The sequence below is a fragment of the Anguilla rostrata genome, chromosome 4 (genome assembly GCF_018555375.3).
Source record: "Anguilla rostrata isolate EN2019 chromosome 4, ASM1855537v3, whole genome shotgun sequence".
Taxonomy (NCBI): Eukaryota; Metazoa; Chordata; class Actinopteri; order Anguilliformes; family Anguillidae; genus Anguilla; species Anguilla rostrata.
Window position 1 is genome coordinate 30,650,766 of NC_057936.1, and position 23,884 is coordinate 30,674,649.

Below are 23,884 nucleotides of genomic sequence, written 5' to 3' on the forward strand. Positions count from 1 at the left end.
ACAGAGGCTGTGAACACATGACCGTTTTCATGATGGCAGCTTTTTGATTGTATATTAACAATGGTCCCAAAGGGCATTGGCCTTTCCCCATTGGGAAGTCATGTACGCGGGACTACGGAGCATGCTGCACGTCAGATCTCCCACAATTAATCCACCATTATATGTCTGGGACCCTCCACTCACTGCTTTTGTAACTGTGTGCTGCTCAAATCAAATTATTCCCTCCCTTCCTCAGAGTAAAAGACAGATCTGTGCGGACCCAGCCTCCTAGCTGTTGATTTTTTATGCTGGGCTTCCTCTCTCTCTCCCTCTCTCTCTCTCTCTCTCTCTCTCTGTCTCTCTCTCTCTCCCCTCTCTCCCTCTCTCTCTCTCTCTCACTTGCTCACTCCCTCTCTCTCGCTCTGTCTCTTTCACTGTCTCTCAGTCTGCCTTTCTCTCTGTGTAAGTTCATTCGCTGTGGTGAGCAACAACTGGCTCAGAGGCGAGAGCGTTCTCATCCTTTTTTTTTTTTTTTTTTGGTTGTTGTTGTTGAGCATCCGTAAGGCTGTGCTGTATCTACCTGCAGATTCAGGGGGCTGCCGAGCGACTGGTCAGGACTCCTCCAGCACGCTCGGGGCACATGGGTGACGCCTGCACTCTGCTCCGCCGTGTCCCCAGCACACTAACCCATATACATCAGCTGTGGACGGAAGCAAGGCGAGCTTATCATCCAAGGCATATCAGAGCCCAACATCAGACGACACCCTGGCTTTGTGCTCAGTAGGAGGGCGCCTCTGCAGCAGGACTGAAGGGGTAAGCCTCTACGCTACGTGGAAGTGGAAATATTTCCCTTTTTATTTATTTATTTTTTATTTATTTTTTTTATTCCCCGGTAAGAATCTCATATGTTTTACCAGCCGCGGTGCTGTCCGCTGAGCCAGTGGAGACCGTAGCTGGTGTAATCCAGAGTTCTGTGAGCATGTCATTGTCGTGCGTGTTGCCTGAGTGAAGCTTTCTCGGGATCTGCCCGTCGTGCTGCACGGTATTAACATATTCATGGGATGCCTGCAATTAAATTGCAATCACAGGTCTTGCAAGTTGCGGGTTGCCGGTAGAATAGCGCGCCGCTGAGCTCTTGTAATGAGGAGGGGGAGTGGAATGGGGAAGAGAATACAGATTCATCCAGGGGTGTCAAATGGCAAAATATGGCAGAGATTTTTTTTTGTTGTTGCTGCTGCCTTATATTACTACTTCTTTTTCTTATTTTTTTTTTTTGCCAACTGCACAGTGCATATGTACTGCCATACAAAAAGGAGGGGCGCAAATCCGTATGAGTGACAGGGTAATTTAAACTGAGGATTAGTGTACCTTGAGGAACTTTGCCAATTACAACCTGAATAAATATGCATGGGGAACGCATCGATTAATTCCACTCCACTAGAAGGAATATCAAATCTAGGTTTTTTTTTCCCTCTGTTTTGCACGCTTTGAGAGTGAGCCTGAATTTGTCTCTGCTGTCAGCCACTCTGACAGTGATGTTCTGGGCAGAGGAGCCGAGGGGGGTTAGAGGGGGTACGCCTGCGCTCGGAGAGCGGCGGTCTCGCAGGGAGCGCTGCCGCGGCGTGGAGTTGAGCCTGCTTAGCGCTGATGCGCTGGCGCTTTTGTTTTGCTCAGTGCCTCGGCACGGCCGCCGTAGTGGAGAAGGGGCTCTCAGGGTCCGCCAGCTTTCTCTGCCCCGAGGAGCCGTCAGAGGCTGACTTTGGGTAAGCTTCGTTTCCCTCTTCCCGCGTTGTGGAAGCCACCTGGCGCGTTACCGTGTTAATGTTTCCGTTGACAAAGTGAGTGATTTTATTTCATTTTGCTGTACTTCATTGCTCGATGACCTGCGTATCTGGCGTGCTCTTTTCTCTTTGTACTGGCTAGTTTTAATTGTGTATGATTAGTATAAACTAACAAAACCATTAGATCTGACTTCGATTTTTGTAGCTGCCCTGTCTCTCTGTGCTGGTGTTGTGTGGGTTTAACCGGATGTGCAGCATTGATGCTGCTTGCTTGTGCTTGCGCATACACTGCAGTTTCTGATTGAAGTTCTTTTAAAGCTTTGATTGTACTCTTTTAAAATGTAGGTAATGTATTCTCAATTGAACTTCATATTCCAGGCATATTTTCTGAAATTGTGTCTGTGTTCTGATGTGATGTCAGGTGTCAATATGGCTTTGGCTTGATATTCAGTGACAAGCTCTAACTCATTAATTTCATTCTCGAATATGGCAACTTAAAAGTTACATTCCCAAATCGTTGTGTTCTAAGGTTATGATAAAATAATTTCCTGTCATTGTCATGATTTAAGTTTGCATTGCTATATTTTACATCATCTCATACTGTGATAAGCAGAAATATTGGACACGTGTGATGTGTAAAATGGACAGGAATAATTGAATCTTTCTGGATGAGGTATTGATATATTATGCTCTTTTTAATCATATAAGTTAATAAATTGATACATTCTATATCACTTGTTTTTTTATTCATATGTAGATATATGTATTGAGTTTTTATATACTTAAATGTGTTGATTTATGTACATTTACCAGCAGCATTCTATACATATTCCAAATAAATTTAATCCTACTGCTATCATCACTTTGAAACTGTAATTTTAACATACCAGGACAAATTGTGGTTTAACACAATATGGTTACATGCATTCTAAAATCTGTCTTTTTTGAGTGCAATGTCTAATTAAATACGTGATCAGCCAGATTTGTCTATTCTAATGTGTCATTACATTTATGGACACAATAACAGCATCCAATTTTAACAGCATTAAACAAGTGTATTGCCCGCCGTGCTAATATTTCCAATTATAATATTAAATGCAGAAATTATGACATTGATATGTATTTTGTGTTGTGAAGACACCATATAGTACTGCTATTCATTTATTCATTGTTTCAAATGAACACATTCTGATTTGTGTTTCTGGTTATTATTTTAGTCGTGAAAGCTGATGCATCCTACAGAAAAGAAAAAGCAAATGACACAAATTGTTCCTTGTTCTGACAGGCTTCATTACTTAATTTTTTTTCCCGTATTATTTATAATTTGCCTCCTGCTGCTAATGGATTTCTTTTTTGTGTGACATTTTTCAGGGCTAGTTGACTATTAATGGGGTAGACAATAGCGATGTTAAGGTGGGATTGAAAGGCCGCGATTTCCACAGTGAACCCTAACCATTTGCCACTTTTTCAGGAACGCTCATTACTCTTGGATATCTGCCAGTGAACCAGCCTGGGCTTAGCCACTGAAGACAGGAGCGATGGGAATCGTATGGATGGAAATCAGGGGTCCAGAGCTGGAGGCTGGCTGCAGAATGCTGATGGTTCAGGTAAGCACCAGCTATGAGGGTTTTGCCCCTGAATTTCCCCCTTCTCATTCAGCTTGACTTAATGCATTGCTGCAGATAACAAGAGAGCCAGAGAGGGAGAGGCGTGAGATGTGCAGACAGGAGAAAGAAAAAAAGGTGTTACAGCATAAAACAACAACAACGACAAAAAAAAAATAGCTTCACTTCAAAATGCATTGTGTTAATTTCTGTTTGCAGAAAAGCCATTGATGGGGCCTTGCCTTGAGATACAAGGCATCTTCAATCAATCATTTCAAAACTGCTCGCTGTTGCCAAATGGTTGAGGATCATGCAGTATCTTTCAATTCGTTTTGCTCCCTTCCTAAAGACTCTCTTCGGTGACGGGTATTCTTGGGTGGATAATACGGATCGCGTTGTTATTGCTTAAGAATACGCGTAGTCGAGGAGAGTCATTTCTTCAGCGACTTCAAGGAACTAAAATCCAATGAACTTAAATCCTAAAGTGCTCAGCTGCCAGGTCTCTTTATATTGTAGGCTACAGCACAGAAACATTGAAACCAGCACCAAGTTCCATTTTTCAAGTACACAGAAACATCACCATTCCCTGTTTATTTCTGTGCTGTTGAGCCTTTGTGAATAGTGCAGCTGTACCGACATTGCCTTTTGCATTTTTTTTCTAGTTCTATAGTTGCTAACATTTTTTTCTGCAGAAAATTATTTTGGATAAATATTTTGTAATGAAGTCACTTTTCTGCCAATGGACTGTCATTTACTTTGAATGCATGAGTTCCATGCATTTTATGTGTAGGTGTTTAGCCATATGTTCTTGCTTGAGCTTCATACAGAATATACAATGCTGTGTTTCTTTGCATTTTAAGGAATGCTAAATAGGATGGTTGTGCTGTATAGACGTGGCTCAGGCAACAAATGGAAATGCAAGTGGTATTATTTTTTTGTTATCTGTCCCCAAGACCAGACATTTTATCTCATCGCCTCCAGCCCCACCCCTAGCCCCTCCTTCACACGCACACATGCACACACGCACACATGCGTGCGCAAACACACACACACACACACACACGCGCACGGGCATACTTTTTTATGCAAATCGATATTGAAATGACATTTCCCGTCCAGAGATTCTTCTCTGAGGATGGCGGTGGCACAAGGGCCGTGAAACAAAATGTCCACCGTGTCAGCGATAGCTCAATTTATGCAACGAGAGGCCAAGTGCGTCTGAACAAATGACGCACCGCAGGTTAGCCATTGCCACCGTCTCTATGGAACATTGTCACTTTTTCTAAATGCATACATTTACATTATTGTCCCTCACACTGTATTTTAATGTGCAGAACATATGCTGAATATCAGCCGAAATTTAATGGTTTGTACTACACAGTGATATGTGTGATAGAGCTTTTCATGAATATAAGTTTTGCTTAATAATTCCATCACATAACCAAAGACAATGTGTTGATTTACTGATGATACATGTTTATCGCAAGTTTATTTTTTCAGTTTAAATATTTTTCTTCTGTTTGTCAAAAACAATAAAGCATTTATATTGATCACAGTTACAAATTTGCGGATTCAAGTTTTTTTGTGAAGTTGTCTTATAAAAGATTTGCTTAAAGACATATTCCTACAGTCTGCTTGGAAGCTTTCTTTCGAAATATGCTTTCATAATTGCCAACTAAAGAGAACATTTTGTTTTATTTATTATTAATTAAATCTTAATTAATAAAATAATTATTCAAATTTGTTTTCTTGTAATGAGAGTAAGGCAGAATAGATACTAGGGATGAATTTTAATTGTATTTCACCACTAGGGGACCCATAGAGCTAATGATCGGACCTGGACAAAACCCCAACTTGTTCTCATTGCTTTTCAGTGTTTTAAAATGCACTAAATTATAACACATGCACACACACACACACACACACACACACTCTTAAATGTGTGTAAGCAAATTGTAAAGAATTGTAGAAGCAAAGAAACCTAAAAAAAAAAAACAACAACAAAAAAACAGATTCACAGTATCTTCTGCCAACATTTAGTGCAGATTTTTATACACAAATTTTTATACACTGCTGATCAGGATACAGTGGTGTTTATTACTCATCATGTGAGACACAAAGACACAAGGATGTAATAAATCTTCAATATCACTACATTTAGCAGTATCTAAAATGTATAAATAGACATTAGACATTTAAATTATTTTCAAACTAAACATTTAGTATCTACAGTATTTCAAAGGATTTATTGCAATGTGCCATTTTGGATATTGTTTGAAAAAATAAAATAGGTATGCATTTGATTCATTGTCTGCCCTCTTGGCTATTGTCTTTACCACAGCTTAATTTCTTTTAAAAAAACATTCTTGTCTTATTAAAATGATTTTTTAAATGTGAAGGCCTATACTGAAGAAAACTGAATCCTGCCTGTTAGCAATCCGAAATCCATCTTCCTGGATGGAAATAATATTTTGTACACATACATGCTAAATAGTATTTTTTTATTGTGTTATTTTATAAAATGCAATTGTATTGCTACAATTTCTCATTCTTATTCTATGATGAACATGGACCCCCAACCATACATGATATCATCAGTATGCATGTGCAAGCTCTGCAGGAAGCTACTGCATGATAAATGGAAATTCTGGCTGACCAATACTCACACATTTTCACCTTCCTGTTGCACTAAATGCTTATTTTATTATTTTTATTTTATTTTTATTTATTTTTTTGTGAAAGGTGGCCTAGTTACATTTTGAGGAACCTGACTGAACAAGAATAAGCTTGTTGAATTTAACCTGAAGATACTGGCATTAGAATTGTACCATATAGCTTGCTAATACCATACACTAGCTAGTTTGCTAGCAAAACAACATGCTGAAGTATAATATCTCTAGCCTTTGGACATGTAATACTTGCTAGCTAACTGGCAGCCTACCTGAACTTCTGACCAGTCTTGTTGATTGATCACACATAACCACCATGCCTTCTGTTGTCTTGGAAGGCATATGAGTTGGCAAGGTATGGCAAATACTGTGTTATTATCCTGTGTTGTTCACACATTTCACAACAAGTAAGCATTATATTTCTATGTCGTTGTGGCAGTCTGAGAAAAACCTTCATATTGGTGAAAATGTGTTTTTATTTTATTTTTGATTTAGGTGTTTTTGAAACCTGCACGTTTCTCAGGAAATGTAGCACTTTACACTAAGTTTTCAGTTTTATTGTTTACATCTTTGTTGCTAAATTGGTCACTACCTCAGTCACTTGGACATGGGAAGTGCACATTTTAGCAGTGTCAATTCATTTAAAGTGGTCATGGCCTTCTCAGATGTATTACCACAGTGTAAAGACTCAACCATACTGAGAACTCTGTTTGATCATGTGATGTACAGCATGCTCATGGGGTATCAGGTGCTTTGTTAATTGGCTTGTGGGGCCGTGGTATTGATGTATGTGAAGAACGGGTAAATGGAGAGGATTAAGTTGCAGGCTTCCTAAAAGTAGCCTCCTTGTGCAATTATTTTATTAACGGTTACAAGAAGGCAATCTTACGATGATTACTAAAAGTCTGAAATTCTATACATTACAGCATGACATTTGTTACATTTTTATATACAGCATCTCTTTGTTTGAATTTCATTAAAAAGTGTTTTTTTATGAAACACTTATTCTGCACCAGATCTGCTCCTGCAGTGATGTGCAGTAATGTCACATGAAGTCATTTCATACTTTCACTGTGGAAATGAATGCTTAACATTTCCTATGCAGAATACAGAAATACTAGTGTGTGTTACCTAAATGAAGATTCATGTATGAATGAGTCTCATAAATTTTGGGAATGCATTAAGTTTGTGATATTCAGACATGGTGGCATATATAATTTACTTAATGTGTTCACAACAAGATAATGTTATATTTCAAATATAAAAGCTCTAATTAAATAATGTGTAATATTTCAACATAGGACGTGCTTCTTCCATGAATGCTTTATTGGAATGTGGGCTTGCTAGAAAAAGTCAAAGCCAATGTAATTTACAGACTGTCCATTCCCCTTTACAGATGAGCTGGTCAGAGTAATTACCTCCTCTGATCACTGTTCAATAGATTATTACATCACTACATTATTTATATTCTAAACAGCAACCCAGGGGTAATTTGAATGTTCTATTTTCTTAATTCATTTAATCCAGGGTAATTGATGCAAATTTGAGGTTGCTCAATGATCTGGCGACAGGGTCCAACCCACAATATCCTAGGTCAATATATCACTACCATTGTAATTAGCATTATACAACGCTTCTGTCCCAAAAATGTTTCACTATTAAGGGAATATTGTCATTAAATATGGCTGTTTCTGTCACTATTTCTATTTATTGTTGTAGTTACAATAGTTCGGGTGATGGCGAAGTATTACTGCATTGAGTCATGCTTAGATCTAAGCATTAAATCATTTTTTTACAATACATTTTTACTTTGTGTTATTACATTTTGATTTATCTCTGTGCTGTACGGTATTTTAAATATTAACACAGAATTAAATGTCACATGATATCATAGCAGCTACTCAATAAAAATGGCAAATGCAAATGTCAAATGGCAGAAATGGTGCAATCAAAACCTCTTCTCAGGTAAGTTCCCCTCTCAGACACAAGACATTTACTTAGGCTATGTATTGTTTGACAGGGTTTAATTATAACAATATGTAGATTAGGCTGACTCTTTATATGAATAATGTTGAATCATCAGCTGTCTGGATACAGTGATCTGATCTGTTGCAGAACAACTCAGTATTGCAATTTGTGAGATGGAGCCAATCTCAGGTCACTCGTTACTTATTTATAACACTATTAACTTAATGGAAACCAATGAGGAGAACACTGCGGATCAATTAAAGTAAATGCCACAGGAACAATATGGCTACCGGCCGCTCATAAAATATTCACACGTATTTACTGTACTTTGCTGTTCCTGTAGATTTGACTGGGACAGGGGAGATGGTGCCCTGAGGCCTAATGGTATACATGCAGTATATCTCATTTCATTCAGGTGATATCCTGTATCTATATTCAAAAATAAATATGCATTTTATTGAACAATCAAATTAACTTTTTTTTCGCCCAAGTTCATTCAAGAGGAGGGAATTCATTTAAATTCAGATATATTTATTCATTTATTTATTTTCCCCTGGCCAAATTATCTTACTGACATTTCTGGATCTCTTGCAATGGATTCAGATGATCAAATACATGAAATTATATCCTCCACCAGCATTTGAAGTGTGTCCAGATTCTAGAGAGCCTAAAAACCTGCAAATATCTGCCTTTAGACCTACAGTTGACAGTTAGTATTGAGCTTTTCAGCTGATTTTCAAAGTGCTGCATACATCCATTGCCATGCTTTTTTATTATTTTACTGCAAGTGCCGTGAAGTGCTTCTCACAGAAATGTGCAATAATATATTCAGATATAGTACAGAAGCCAATCAATGTAATGTGTTAAAGGGTAGATGAAGCCCTCTTAACAATTATTTATGATGTTTTCTTTTATTATTTTTATTCACATTTGTCAATAATTCAAAGTTATCAATGACTTTACAATTGAGTACAATTGCATGTGAACATATGTTAGTTGAATTTGTTGAAATATGTAATTCATTCCAGTACCTTGGCTCATTTTTACATTCTATCAATATTATAAATTTTTTTATTGACAATGCTGTTTGGATACTAAAAAACAAAATAATTAAAAAAATATTTTTGTATATTTTTGTCATGACCTCAAAATATTTTTATCAAAAGCTGAAAAAGAACACACCCTCAAATTGTTCATAAAAAGTTTAGACCAAACTGATTTGCTGTTGGATTTGATAGTCCCCTTGGTCACACTTACACACTAGTAACAGATAGCCAGATAAGCTGCACACACATTGAAGGCTGTTGACAGCATCTTCCCATACTCAAGTTTTTATACGTGGGTGGATAATCATATTAAATTGATATACTTTCCTGCCTAACTTTGCATTGAGACATGAATGAAACCGTACTTCAAATTGTAATACAGCTTTTAAAAGGGTTAAACGTGATTCCAATAAATAAAGTGCCGCCATGATTGGATAAATATACAGTGTACAGTATGCCACAAACTGCATTAGGATGATACATAGCTAAAGGTAGACACATGTAAATGGGTTAATGTTTCATAAGAGTATATCCACTGCTTTAAAATAAAGCAGAATGCATTTATTATCGTTATTGGTTATTTATATAGTGTAATGATACTCTGGCAACCCCCACTTTCCTCCAGGAACACAATGTGGTTTAGGCAAATAAGATCTGCGACATTAATCCTCCAGAAATGCAGAATGCTAGATAAGTCATGAGTATCTGCTTTTTGTTAAAAAAAAAAACTAAAACAAAAGCTTAAGAGAGTCATTAGGTCTGCATCCTGGGGCATATTGACTGATGTAAAGGGACAGCATCATTATAATTCAGTGAACCAATATATGGACAACATTATTGCATTAATTTACATCCTGCATTATTTAAAATGTTTTGTTTAAACAAAGAATATTCACTCTTTATATTTGTCCATCTATCTCTTTCTCACACACAGTTACATTGGTTTTAGTTGTGAGAAGAGGAGTGTGGTTATAGGAATTGATAATAGTATACTATTCAATGCACACACATTAAGCTATTTTAAATACAGGTCTATGAAATGACATCAGCTGCTTCATGATAGGATGGTCTATTTAAAAAGCAATTTATTTTCAATGTATCAGAGCTTTCAAAATCTCATCAATCCCTTTCAGATTCTCCATGGAATCCAGCTCATGCCAGTCTGACACTTTCTCTTTCCTTGCTTCTTCATCTCACCCCACTTCTCACACCCATGTAACAGATATCCCTACCCAGGTACGGCAAATAATACATTTTCAGTTTATGTAATTAAAGTTAATAGTCCAAGACCAATTACAGTAAAGGTAATAGCTTTTACACTGAGCCTGTAATGAATGCCCTATCTTTTGGTCTCTCTTATTAATATAGATGTATACTCAGGGGCATGCTAACCTTACGCAGAAATACCCAGAGAGCTCTTGGCTCCACATCTTTTTGATTGTCTTTGGCAAAACAAAGTCATCTGAAGCAATTGTAGTATATGCACGATTTAGCAAATACCTTCTTTTTTTTTTCAATTTGAGGAAAAAAATGTGAGTAATGGCACTAAAGACTGGAGTGCGTGGATACACCGTGGAAGCGATAGAGTGGGTGCAGATGGGTTCCACGTGTCCCCCATTCATCTCCTGCGACCGCACGGTTAGTTAAATCGGTGGGGGCTCTGAAAGCATTGTTAAGGAGGTAGAGATTGGGTTCATCGGTCCCCTCTCGCGTCATCGGACGGGGAAGAGCATTAGCCCTCTGGAGCACGGTCTTTACCTCACACACACAGAGGAGGCCAGGCAGAGATTAATCTGATCTCCTGAACACCCCCACCCCCCAGAGAACCCTCTTCCCTGACCCCTCCCCTTGTGCAAGGAGCTCTTAACCTCTCTTCTGTCTAATGGGGGATAGTCCATTCTTGATGGAAACCATTATTGTCAAACCTCAAGCATTCAGATTCTGGGTAAATGTATATTGTCTGCTGTTCCATACATGAGGTGACAGCCGATTCCTTTCTGTTTCTCTTTTATTATTCAGTGCCATATCAGATCTTTTCACTTTTTTTTGAAACACGTGATTGTCTATATTGGGCTGTATCATCAACATATTTGGATAAAATAATCAGATCTATAAAATGTTCCTATTAGGGATATGGTATCAATTTTCCAGATTTTTTAAAATGAGACTTTGTATGTCAACTGCAGGTTACATTTCAACTGATTTTGTCACAATACATTTTTTAAGCTGTTGTTTCTCCTTCATCTTCAATAAGATATACGGTTGCATTATACATTCAGTTAATTACTATGTATATCATGAAAGCATCTGTGCATTTATATATAGCAATGTGTTTACAGTCCATTGCTGCAAAATGAAAGACACAAAAATAGTATAGATTACAGTAACTTTCTCTGTGTGATCTTGTAGCCTTTCTATTGTTTTTTTTTTCTATTGTTGTATTTATACTGATTGTCATGACTACACCTTTAAATATTGGAATTCATTACAGACCACATTCCTCTATGAAATTGTGCTGCAAAGATGTGGCCATCAGTTTTAGGGTATTAACAAACTATTGAATAGGATTAGGAGGGCATGGTCAGGACACTGAAGTTATCTATTAAAATAGTTGCAAAGTTTATTGCTATTATATTTTCATTTTAAAATTTCATTTAGGAAAAATAGCTTCCTTTAGCACGTCTCAATGGTAATACAGAAGCATAACATGTTTTGTGTTAGGAGAAAAGAATGCCTCTTAACAGATCACTGACACTGTTTCTAACTGCACTATGGTAGTCAATAATTGTCTTACATCCAGTTATTGACCAGACACAGTCTAGCGTTGGCTTCTTATAAAGGCTGCAAAATGGTTTAACTGCTCAAAAGATGATTGAAGACTACTGACTTTTACATCCTACATTAGGAAAAGGCCAGCCTCTTCATTCATGTATTTGTGAGAATGAATAAGTTAATGGATAACTGAAGAGTAACTGAAAAAACAAACGCTGGATACCAAGTGTTTGTTTTTTCAGTGCTTCAATCCTTGAGAACATTTGTTAACACTTTCATTATTTTACATTCCCCTTTCAAGTCCAAATGAAAATGTAAGCAAAACAATTCTCTTAATAAAATGAATAGTTTTGCTTACATTTTCATTTGGACTTGAAATGGGAATGTAAAATAATGAAAGTGTTAACAAAATTAATGTTCTCAAGGATGCTATTTGATTATTTGCTTGTGGAATCTGAAAAACATAAATTCACTCTCGACTCATGTATTGAAGTTTTTCTGAATCTGAAATGCAGGGACTCAATTGTACAACCATTATGCAATTTGTCTGAGCTAAATGATTAGAATTCTTTCATTTAGTCATTCTGCTGGGTCAAAGAGCACTTTGAATTATCTTCTCGCTTATCAGGCGTGACTTTATTTAGTCATTATACTGTTTCATTTTAAGCACAGGCTGTTCATGGTGAGTGCACGCTCGGCTTTTGACACATTTTGCAGTGTCCATGAAACTGGCCATGAGAAACACTGATGTTTAAATCAGCTCTGATGCAGGTGTTCTGGCCCTGGATGTTTCTGTAAATAAAGTAAATGGTGAAAAAAAAAGAGTATAAGAAGTATGGTTTTTGGTATTTCAGACTGAAATAACCCAAATGCTTCCATTCAGTTGACTAAAACAATATCTCCCTGATTGCAAGGAGATATTAAACTAAGTCAAACCGGGAGGATTTCACACACAGTTTATGAAATGTGAAAATAGTTGAACTATTACTGTATTAAAAAATTTCAATGCAAGCTTTTAGACAGGTTTATCGCCTCTGAATCCAGGGATCAGAAACTCTAATTTGATGCTCAATCACTGAACAGCATCAGATTCAGTTTAAATTGTATTTCATGCATGATACACGAGATTAAAATATGTGGACATCGATTTTTTTAAATTCTAGTTGGAAAAAAGTTCTTAAAAGGTTTCTAGCCAGAGGTGTTAAAATTTGTATTGGTGCTAATCTCAAATACCCTCCCCAACTAACTGAGCATACCCAAACATACATGTACACTAAATGGCCAAACGTATATGGACACCTGATATCCAACATCTCATCCAAAATTATGGGCATTCATTCAGTGTTGGTCCACCCTTTGCTGCTGTAACAACCTCCTCTCTTCTGGCTTTATACTAGATGCTGGAACATTACTGCAGGGATTTGCTTCCATTCAGCCAGATGAGCATTAGTGAGGCTGGTCACTGATTGAGTGATTAGGCCTGGGTCGCAGTTGGCTTTTCATTTGATCCCAAAGGTGTTGGATGTGGTTGAGGTCAGGGCTCTGTGCAGGCCAGTCAAGTTCTTCCTCACCATTCTCGACACAACCATTGCTATATGGACCTTTATATGTGCCCAGGGGCACTGTCATGCTGAAACAGGAAAGAGCCTTTCCCAAATGATTGGAGAAGTACAGAATCATCTATAATGTGTATGTTGCAGCATTAAGATTTTCTTTCACTGGAACTAAGGGGCCTAGCCCAAACCATGAAAAACAACCCCAGACCAAGGGGTGTCTAGATATTTTGGTCTTACAGTGTACCTCCATGATGATATCCTTAATCATTTGTCCTTATTTGATTTTTTCTTCTTACTGACAACAAATCATGATGGGACTCCTTACATCAGAATGAATGTGCCATAATGATAATAATAATAATAATAAGTAGAAGAAGAAGAAAAAGAAAAAGAAAAAGAAGATGATGATTATGATGATGATGAAGAAATGTCTGATAAAATCTATCGTATAAATGTCTCTGGAAAATATTGCACTGGTCTTAACATATGCCCATGATGGGATTTATTTTATTTTATTTTTATTTTCTTCAGGGAAAATCTTTGCTTTGTGACATGTAGATGAAGCAGTTTTCCTTCAATAGTGGCTCCTTTAAAATATACACGGTCAAATGAATAGTGAATACCGAAGTGCAGTCAACATTATGAAGGGCATGCATTATACTGCAGGGTTAGATTGCTTGCCTATATTCTTTCTGAGATATGGACTGAGATAAAACTACAATTAGCTGAAAATATGTGTCCAACCAGATATGTTAGGAAACTCCTTAGGGTAAAATTTGTCACGTCATCTACTGTAGAATGTGTGTTGTCAGACCCTATGCCAAAGTACCATAAGATTTCGTACATTTTTTTCTTTTTTTTGTACAAACTGTTATTTGAGTGATTCCACCTGTTATAGAACCAAGAACTGCCACAACTCATCCTCTCACTCCAGACTGGCTACCAGCAGACACACACACACACACACACACACACACACACACACACACACGCATATATATATATATATATATATATATATGCTATTAACTAAACATTATAAAGAGTGACATAAAACATGCTTATGTACAATGCTAGGCTAACTGTGACATAACTCATGATGTCACTTGATGTAATGAAACAATCCAAATTAACCTGAGGGAAGTTAGTCCCCTTAACTCCTGTTACAATGGCAGCAAATATCTCATATTAAAAGTGTGCAATACAGCAGTGCCACAATAATGGCTAATCATACTTAGTGATGAAGATGCCCTTTCAATAATTTGACCTATATATAGCAAGAAAATTAGCGAATAGTTTTCAAAGGTAGCTAGCTAATATTACGACAGGGGAATTAGCTTGCTACTTACCCAGATCACTGTAAATGTGCTTTCTTGCAATCCATACTCCATTTACATCACCATTGCATCGAGTGCAGTTGCTTGATAAACCTTGCTGGGCCAGCAGTTCCCTGCCAGGGGACTTCATGGCTATTGTAGTTGTTAGCTCTTGTGCCACCGTAGATTATTTAACATGCTGCAGGCATTTCCATCACGTAACAGCTTCAACTCAGCAGTAGCTATGTAGCCACTGTACTAAGCTGTGCTGAGCTGTGAATTAGCTCACTTGCTGGTCTAAAACAACATTTTCATTATGGGTTAACCACTGGAAAGAGAGTGTTTTGAAACAAATCTCTGCATCTATATGTATACACTTTTTTTTTTTAAATAACAGGGAAAACATTTATCTTGGCCGTGTGAATTAGCTCCTAATCTCATGAATGAAGCCCTCTAAACTGAGCTGTCAATATTTAGTTTGCTAATTAATTAGTAAACACACAGAATAACTCACAAGGTATGGTTTTGAATATAGCTCTAGTTGTTTTACTGATTATGAAATAATTTACCTTTATTATTGCCAACATTTGTTCATGACAATATGAGATGTAGTGTTACTATTTCATTACAAAGAGCTTTCAAATGAAAAATTTAGTCACATGTTACTCAGTTATGTGCTGTTTCTTTATGACAATCTCCTACATCTTATATCTACAAAACAAGCCTGCTAGAAAATATAGGGTTCTAGGAACTTTAGTTTCTAAGCAAGTAATTTAAAAAATTAAAAATGTTTAAGTTTAGTTTTTATCAAATAACCAAAATGTTATGAATATCTACTGAGACATTTCTCAATTTAATTGAATTCTTCAGACTTTTTTTCAATTATTGTATTACATCAGACATATAACATCAGACATATTTATTATATTTTTATATAGGGATATTTGTATTCTGAATTTTGAATAAGGCAAGGTTAATTAAACCAAATACAGAGACGGTTACATTCTCTGTGATTAAAAATATATTTTTAAGGAGTTCTATTTGAATATAAAATAGAAATACAAGCTAATAATTCCTGATGCTGAAATGACTTGGGAATGTTTTTAGAAGTCATTTTGTCAACCTAAAAAGGATAGTCTATGATGGGTTAAAGGCACATTGTTGTAAGGAAACATTGTTGAAATATACACAATAATTATTGGATCATGGCAAGTATTTCTGAACATGTTAACACTAAATCACTTAATTGACTGGAAGAACCATAATTTCAGAATAAACTCTTAAACCCTTAAAAATATGTTTCATCTGAGTTTTTGTGAAAGTTATCTGAAAAATCATACAGCTGGTGTCATTATTACTGAAAAGCAACTGAAACACATATTTAATACATCAGTGGTTAAACAAATAAATAAATAAATCCTTTTTCCAACATATTTCCAGTCTGCAGCAATAATTGAGTCTTCCGTCATTGTACAATTAGAACAATTGTCTAGTGCTAATTAAACAGAGTACAGTCTAGATCTACAGCAGGTCAACAAAAGTTCATCTCTTTCCAGTTACCTCTTTTGAGGCATAATAAAACGTTGGTTGCAGCTTTTCTTGACTTTTTTTTCTTTTAAAGGTGTCCTTGATGTCATTTTACATGCATATATTTTCCCAGTGACAGATGTTTGACAGCATATGCCCTGTAGTTACAATACTTTTACTTTTTTACAATTTTATTTCTTTTTCTACAAATTGTAAATGATATTCATTAATTTATGCAGAAGTTGGCCTCTGTATGCCCACACAGACCAAATTGGATTAGAGGAATTTTTACTATATTTATCTGTAGATCTTTAGTGCATACTCGTAGTGCATGTTAAACAGAACTGATTTTTTATTTTTCACCAGAAAGGATCTTTTGGAATATTCTCAAAAAATCCAGAGCTGCATAGTGTATGAAACCAACAGCTAATGATTTAATTCTACTATATTTTACATGCATACAGATGGATATTATATAAGACGTCAATGGAATATTGATTTAAAATATTTTAAATAATCATGTTTGACCCAGTTCTAATGCTCTCTTATGACATTTACAATTCTTATCTGATTACACGTATGCATTCCATTCTGCTGTACCTCGTACTTTGCACCCCTATAAATTTTGTGGATCAGTTGAGAAATATATCCTACTTTCTCCGTTAAAAAGTGGCAGGTCAATCCTTTGAGAGGGGTTTTGCATTTTACTGGAACCACTTGCTTACGAAAAAAGAAAGAAAGAACGAAAGAAGGAAAGACCCATTTAAAGCCTAGATACTCATGTGGACAGAATAGGCAAATAATTTATTGTGTATGATTCTGAAAATACAAGCATATTTCAATATTTACATGCTCAATGGTTACAAACATTTCCTGCAAATGTAGCCTGACTAGTTCTGACAGTAACCTCAACTAGAGAGAATACCTGGTGTGGCGCAGACGTGATGACAACTTTCAACAGATTTAAATATTTGATCTAGCCAATCACTGACAATTTGAGTTTCTCTGCAGCAGGCTTTTATTTTCTCCGTTTCCATTAACATTCATGAAGAGATAAGCCATTGCCACAAACAATGCTTTCCCACAGCATATCCAAAATGGTTGAATCAGCCAGACGCTATCTTCCAGTTTTACCTGATCAATAATTAAACAGATTAGCAGAATCAGTGTTTTCCCAGTTGTCTGTTACTGGTATCATGTCTGTCGCACTTGATCGTTATCATTTTCTGAATTTTTTTTTTTTTTTTTTACTGCTATGGGGAACAGCAGGCATTGCCCATGTAGGTAAGGAATGGCAGTTATAATTCATAAGCGCTATGCTTCAGCGTGCCAGTGTGTGCAGTTCTGCGGAGTGTAAACGTCGACGCTGTGCTTCCCAGACTGTGCTGTAGCCCACCATTCACTGCGGTGCTGAACTGTATCATCCTCTACAGCTCAATTCAAAATGTGATTCCTCCTCAGTACTGAGTTCCCATGAAGCTCCTTAAAATATTCAGCCGCTAGATTCTTGGCGTGAACCATTTTCCTGATGCAGATGACTCACCCTTCTGACATGTGTGAGGACCAAACAGTGGGCAGGATTCGATGAGTTCATTATTTTCAGTGATGAACATGTTAGTCCTTCTCAAGACATCAGCATGAAAGGAACCTGATGGTTAATTTTCACTGTCATTCTGCTACAGGCCTGTGCCTGTATATGTGGTGATTTCAGTGTTGATTGATCTCTGCTGTGGCTATTTAAAAAAAGCCTGAAGCTAACATATTGGCTCAGGTCTGCATCTATCAGGCCCAGTTAGGGGTAGTTCATTTATAAGCCTACAGAAAGCATATGCTAAAGTTAGACCTTTTTTTTCTTAACAGAACTTGCATAGAGGCATGAAGAAAAACCATGTGGTCTACATGCTAAAAAAATAAGATCAACATTTAAAACATATACCTACTTGAGAAATTACCTTTATTTTTGATAATCATAAAAACAAATTATAATATTCTTCTTTCACCTGTAAAATTATTGTATAATAATATATATGCTCAGTTGTTAATTGAAATCCTATTCACTTTTTCTTGAAGGAATTCTTTGTGAACTAGGACAGGAGCCACAAGGATTAATGTTAAAACTGGATATTTTAATCTTTGCCGAAAAGCATCAAAATTGCCTCAACAGCTGTATATTATTGTGCCAAAATTCTTGCATAGACATAAAAGTTTTACTTCCTCTTATTCAACATAAAAGTCATAATTATACCCATCCACTTTGTCATAATGAGACCGTGACAAACAACCACTACATGTTCACATAGGTTAAATTCAAGCAGATGGAGGGTGTTACAAATTGCTTTTTAGAACTGAATTAATTAGTAGGCATGGCAGCTGACACATGAGTTTCACACTGACCTGCAATTAAGAATAAAGCTTAATTTTGGAGTGTTTGCAAGGGGCTCCCCTCTTCTTGGCGGTGGTGAAATTGTTGGAGTTATAATTAATGTTTTGGTCTCTAAGGAACAGTGGAAATAAAGAATAATTTGAAGGAACATGGGATATATTTTTTTAAATGAACAACTCAAATATTTCCCCTGAAATGTTTCTGGGTGGCTCCATGTTAAAAAGGAGATTGGAGTTATAACGAAGATGGTTGTCAATGGTGTCTGTTAGTCCAATAAGAACAAATATGTCAAATAATTGAAAAGAAAAACTACGCAAAGTATGTACAATACATTAAATGTTTTTTTTTTTTTCATAACGCAGAAATCTAGGTTGGTAGACTTGGTATGCCACAGGACAGGATAGGCCTTGTTAGCCACACATGGTGACTTTACATCATTTACACCTTTTTGTTCGTTACCTGGATGTACTGTATGCATGTAAATACAATGCATTTAATCGTGTTGTCATGATATGATAAATAAAATAAATATATTATATTTATCATATCATATAAATATAATTCCAGCCTCACTCTGTTTTTGTTAAGACAATATAATGAAATATTTTAATGCTTTTCCAGGTCACAACTGAAACAATTAAAATACAATACAAATAATTTTTACTGAAGTTCATTTTCACACGAAAACTGAACCGGCAACCTTCAAATTACAGGCCTCACTTTAGAGCATATATAAAATGCCTCTATACTGTATACATTTATTGGGATATAAATCTATGTTTAAAAAAAAAAAAAAAAACCTTGGAAAGAATTATCAGAAATAAATTAGGCTTAAGTAAAAAGTCAACTCTTTTATAATAACTAATTTATCCAACTCTTTTCTTATTTATAGATCCCCATTAACTGAAGTCTTCAGTGTCTCCTGTGGTTACATGTGGAGTTTACGGACTGGCCTGTTATACCATCAAAAATACTACACCTCACAAATAAAATTAAATGAATTGATTTCAACCAGTCTTTTGTGACAGTAAATCTAAAATATATCTAATTATTTTGTTAATCACCAATACAGGTGCAACAGAACCACTATTGCAGAGGAAAGTTGTTTTGGTTGCTGGTAATACTTCATTAAAGTATTTATAACACATTGCTTTGTTACAAAAAATATTCCAATTTTTTTCTACTCACCTCTTTACAGTATTGTGACTGTCAGCTACTCACTTTGGTAACAGAAAATGTGTTGCTTCTGTTCTATTTACTGATAAATCCATGTAAATATATAGTAAATGTGCTATAAATTAACTTATCTTGTGACTAAAGGTTTATTTGGTGGCCAGAATAGAAAAGTTTAATGGAGATAGCAATGCCAGTAATGAGCTACTAACAAGTCAGCAACTTACAACAACTGCAATATGATGTGATACTGTAGCAAGCATAACCAATGTTTCAGATCTGAATAAATGCATTTTCATGACGTAGATTATTTACTGTTGCTGCAGGACCATGTTAATATCACTATAATGTCTGCATCTTCTTAAACTCCAAAGATACATTTCGGGGGGAAATTCAATTTGATTCGATGCAATAATATGTCACAGATTTGTATTATTTAGTGTTTTGATTAGTGTGATGTAATTTCGCAAGGGTTGTTCTTAAAATATATTTTTACAAATATTACTTTGCCAACTTATGGTACACTTATGACGAGAGTATCATGTTTGGAGATTAACATGTATTTCAATTGTGGAAGAACAAACAACAGTTGTGTAAGTGAAAAAAAAACTGTTGTTTTTTGTTAACATTCCAATTGTTGCTGTTAAAAAGGCTTTAATTAAATGTAAATATACTGGATAAAACAATTTAAATTAAGAGTACACAATGCCATTGGGAAAATTTCAGAGGAATATTAGATAGACGTCATTAATTTGCACATAACACACTTGACTAATTTCAACCTTTTCTTGTCTTTATGCAGCACAGAAATAATATGTATAAATAATATCATTTGTATTTTTCACCCTTATCCAGGATGACTTGCATATCTTCTTGATGTAATTTGAGCAGCTGAAGAATCATAATACTCTCTCTCTCTCTCTCTCTCTCTCTCTCTATATATATATATATATATATATATATATACACATATACACATTTTTATAATAATGTATTGTGAAGTAATGATTGAAATAAATCACAAAGCCACAAATTCATCCTGAATATTTCATTCACCATATCCATGTTTAGCTGCTGTGTGTGCTGTTAATTAAATGGTGTTTATATTTGCATAGGCTTTCTGTGATCCCAGCGGATTGCTGTAATGATATTTCAATTTATAAATAAAACATTTAAAGACACAATAAATGTTCATAATTACATTTTGCTGTGCACGAGAATAAGAAAAAGGAAATTAAATGATTTAATATTTTGCATTTAATGAATGGTAATATTTGCAGTAGAAAAGTAGGTTTCTATTTCTTAATAATAATAACAATAATAATAATAATAATAATAATAAAAATAATAATAATAATTATTATTATTATTAGTAGTAGTAGTAGTAGTAGTAGCATTAGTATTATTGAAAGATACTAAGGTATTGAGCAATATTTCATAAGTCTGTTCCTATATATTTAGTTTTTTATATTTGTATTGATTTTTCTTTATTATAATTATAATGATATGATAGGTTCCTTTATTGTGTAACTCCACATGTTTGATTTATCACATTTAGTAGGGTTGCGAAGTTATTGTGTGGAAAACTAAAATATAATGTTTTGCACAGCTACATTGCTTAATCCAACAAATCCAAAACACATAATCTCCTTTGTTATTTATTGTAGGCATACCATGACACTCAGACTGTCATTCCTTCACTGAAAGCTAAGCACACCAGATCATTTTCCCTTTAACATGTTTGCATAGACATAATTCAGTAGTGCCATGGTAAGGCAAAAGATTGAACAAAAACGACGTTTCTCATTTTGACACACGTAAGGAATTGCCAGTGTTGCAAAGAGATGAAAAAAGGTCCTTGGTCAACAATTGATTGATGGCAAAAGCTATTTAAATAAACGAGCCCTCTGTTCTTCTGCAAGAGTAGCAAAGCTGTCAAAATCTGGGTTCCTTCCTTTATGAGATATAATCCCTCTGTTTGATCTAATTATCCTTATGAAAGACATTTCAGGCATGATTATCCAACGCTCTGTGAAATACCAGTGGGCTCTATTTATGAAGTCTCAGGGAAGTGGAACAAGTCACACCATCTCAGATCTCTTGCAGGATAACCAAATAAGATTCAGAGCACAGGAACTTTCCCAAGACAGTATTAAGTAAATCTAATAACTAAATCCTGTTACTCATTGAAATGTTAATTGAAGACACCAGCTTCAGATAAACATCACACAACTGGGAGAGGAGGATGAACATGCATTACCAAGAAATATTGCATATTAATAAGTAAATAGATGTCGGAAAATAACTATTGAACTATAAGAGAGTCTGACTGAAATGTATATATTTTCTTAGGTTTCATCTACAGTCTTTGTACTAAAGCAGCGTGAAGCAGCAACATATCGTTACTGTGTGAACTGTACTTTTTTCTTCTTTTACGCTTACTTTTTTTGGTTAACAATCTACCAATTTGAATACTGCTTTGATGGTTAAAGTGACAAAACCATTAATGTGTGTTAAAGGTAACTGCATATTGAATATGTTGGAAATGATGCAATACTTTATTTTATGTTTTAATGTGCAGGACCAGTTCATTATTGTCTCAAGTATTTATTTGCTTTCCATCTGATACAGACACAATGGCTATGGCACACTTTTTGAATTGAACATAGTTTTCCACATTTACAGTGCCATGAAAAAGTATTAGCCCCTTCATCTTTCCTTTATTATTGCATATTTGTCACAATGAATGGTGTCAGATATTAATGGATAACACAATTATATCAGACAAAGGGAGCCTAAGTAAAGAAAAAGACATTTTTTAAATTATTATTTTATTTATTTAATGGAAAAGTCATCAAACACCCATATCATCCATGTGAAAATGTCATCGCCCCTTTAGTTACTAAATCCACCAATTAACCACATTTAATTGATAATTAGATTAAGCAGATTGAACACAGCCAGGCTTGAATGGAGCCAGCCCTATTGAACCTAAACCTCACTCATATTGAATCTTACCATCAGAGTGAAGTAGTCACCACAAAGTTTCTACAAGTACGCTGTGACACGGTCAAAGATATTCCAGAAGAGAAGAGAAAAAAAAAAAAGATGTTGGGATATATCAGTCTGAAAAGGGCTACAAAGCCATTTTTAAGGCTCTGGGACTCGTAACCACAGTGAGAGCCATTATCATCAAATGGAGAACATTTGGGCCAGGAGTAGCCAGCCTGCCCAAATCATGCTTGAAGTCACAAAAGATCCCAAAGAACATCTGAAGAACTGCAGGACTCTAAAGCCTCAGCTAAGGTCAGTGTTCATGATTCTAGGCTAAGAAGGAGACTGGGCAAAAATGGGATTCATGGGGGATGCCACATCGATGCACGAGTCAAAAGTGGAACTTTTTGGATGACACAGATTCCATTATGTCTGGAGTTCAGCAAATACAGCATTTCACAGTAAGAAAATCATGTAGCAGTGTGATGGTGCGGGGATGCTTTGCTGCCTCAGGACCTACATGACTTGCAATTATTGAAGGAACCATGAATTCTATTCTGTACCAGAAAAAGGAAAATGTCTGGTCATCTGAGCTGAAGCTGAAAACATACAGTAAACATAAAATCAAGTCCACATCTGAATGGCTGAAAAGAAACAAAATTAAAGTTTTTGAGTGGCCTAATCAAAGTCATGACTTCAACCCAATAGAGATGCTGTGACAGGACTTGAAAAGAGCAGTCCACGCTCAAAACCTACCAATTTATCTGAATTAAAGCAGTTCCGCAAAGAGGGATGGGCTGAAATTTATCCACAGTGATGTGAAAGACTGATATCAAATTATAGCATTTGTTTTGCTGCTAAAAGTGGTGCAGTCAGTTAAGTTTAAGGGGGCAATTACTTTTTCACATATTGGTGTTCGATTACTTTTTTCATTAAAAAATTCATAATTTTTTTTAAAGTGTTTTTTGTTCACTCAGGCTCCTTTTGCCTAAAGATCTGAAACAATTCAGTGCAACAAATATGCAATAATGGAGGGAAATCAGGAAGGGGGCAAAAGAGGCTTTCTGTGAAAAGTGGAGGCATTGCAAACCCCCCAACTGAAGTGTTTAACCAGTA

The 23,884-nt window shown here is 35.7% G+C and overlaps 1 long non-coding RNA gene across 1 annotated transcript; it reads left to right on the forward strand.

Moving 5' to 3' along the window:
• The first annotated feature begins 407 nt into the window (after positions 1 to 407).
• LOC135253205 (uncharacterized) lies at positions 408 to 4,927 on the forward strand. Its single transcript, XR_010329556.1, has 3 exons — positions 408 to 792; positions 3,232 to 3,367; positions 3,584 to 4,927. It is a non-coding gene; the product is annotated as an uncharacterized LOC135253205 (long non-coding RNA).
• The last annotated feature ends 18,957 nt before the right edge of the window (positions 4,928 to 23,884 follow it).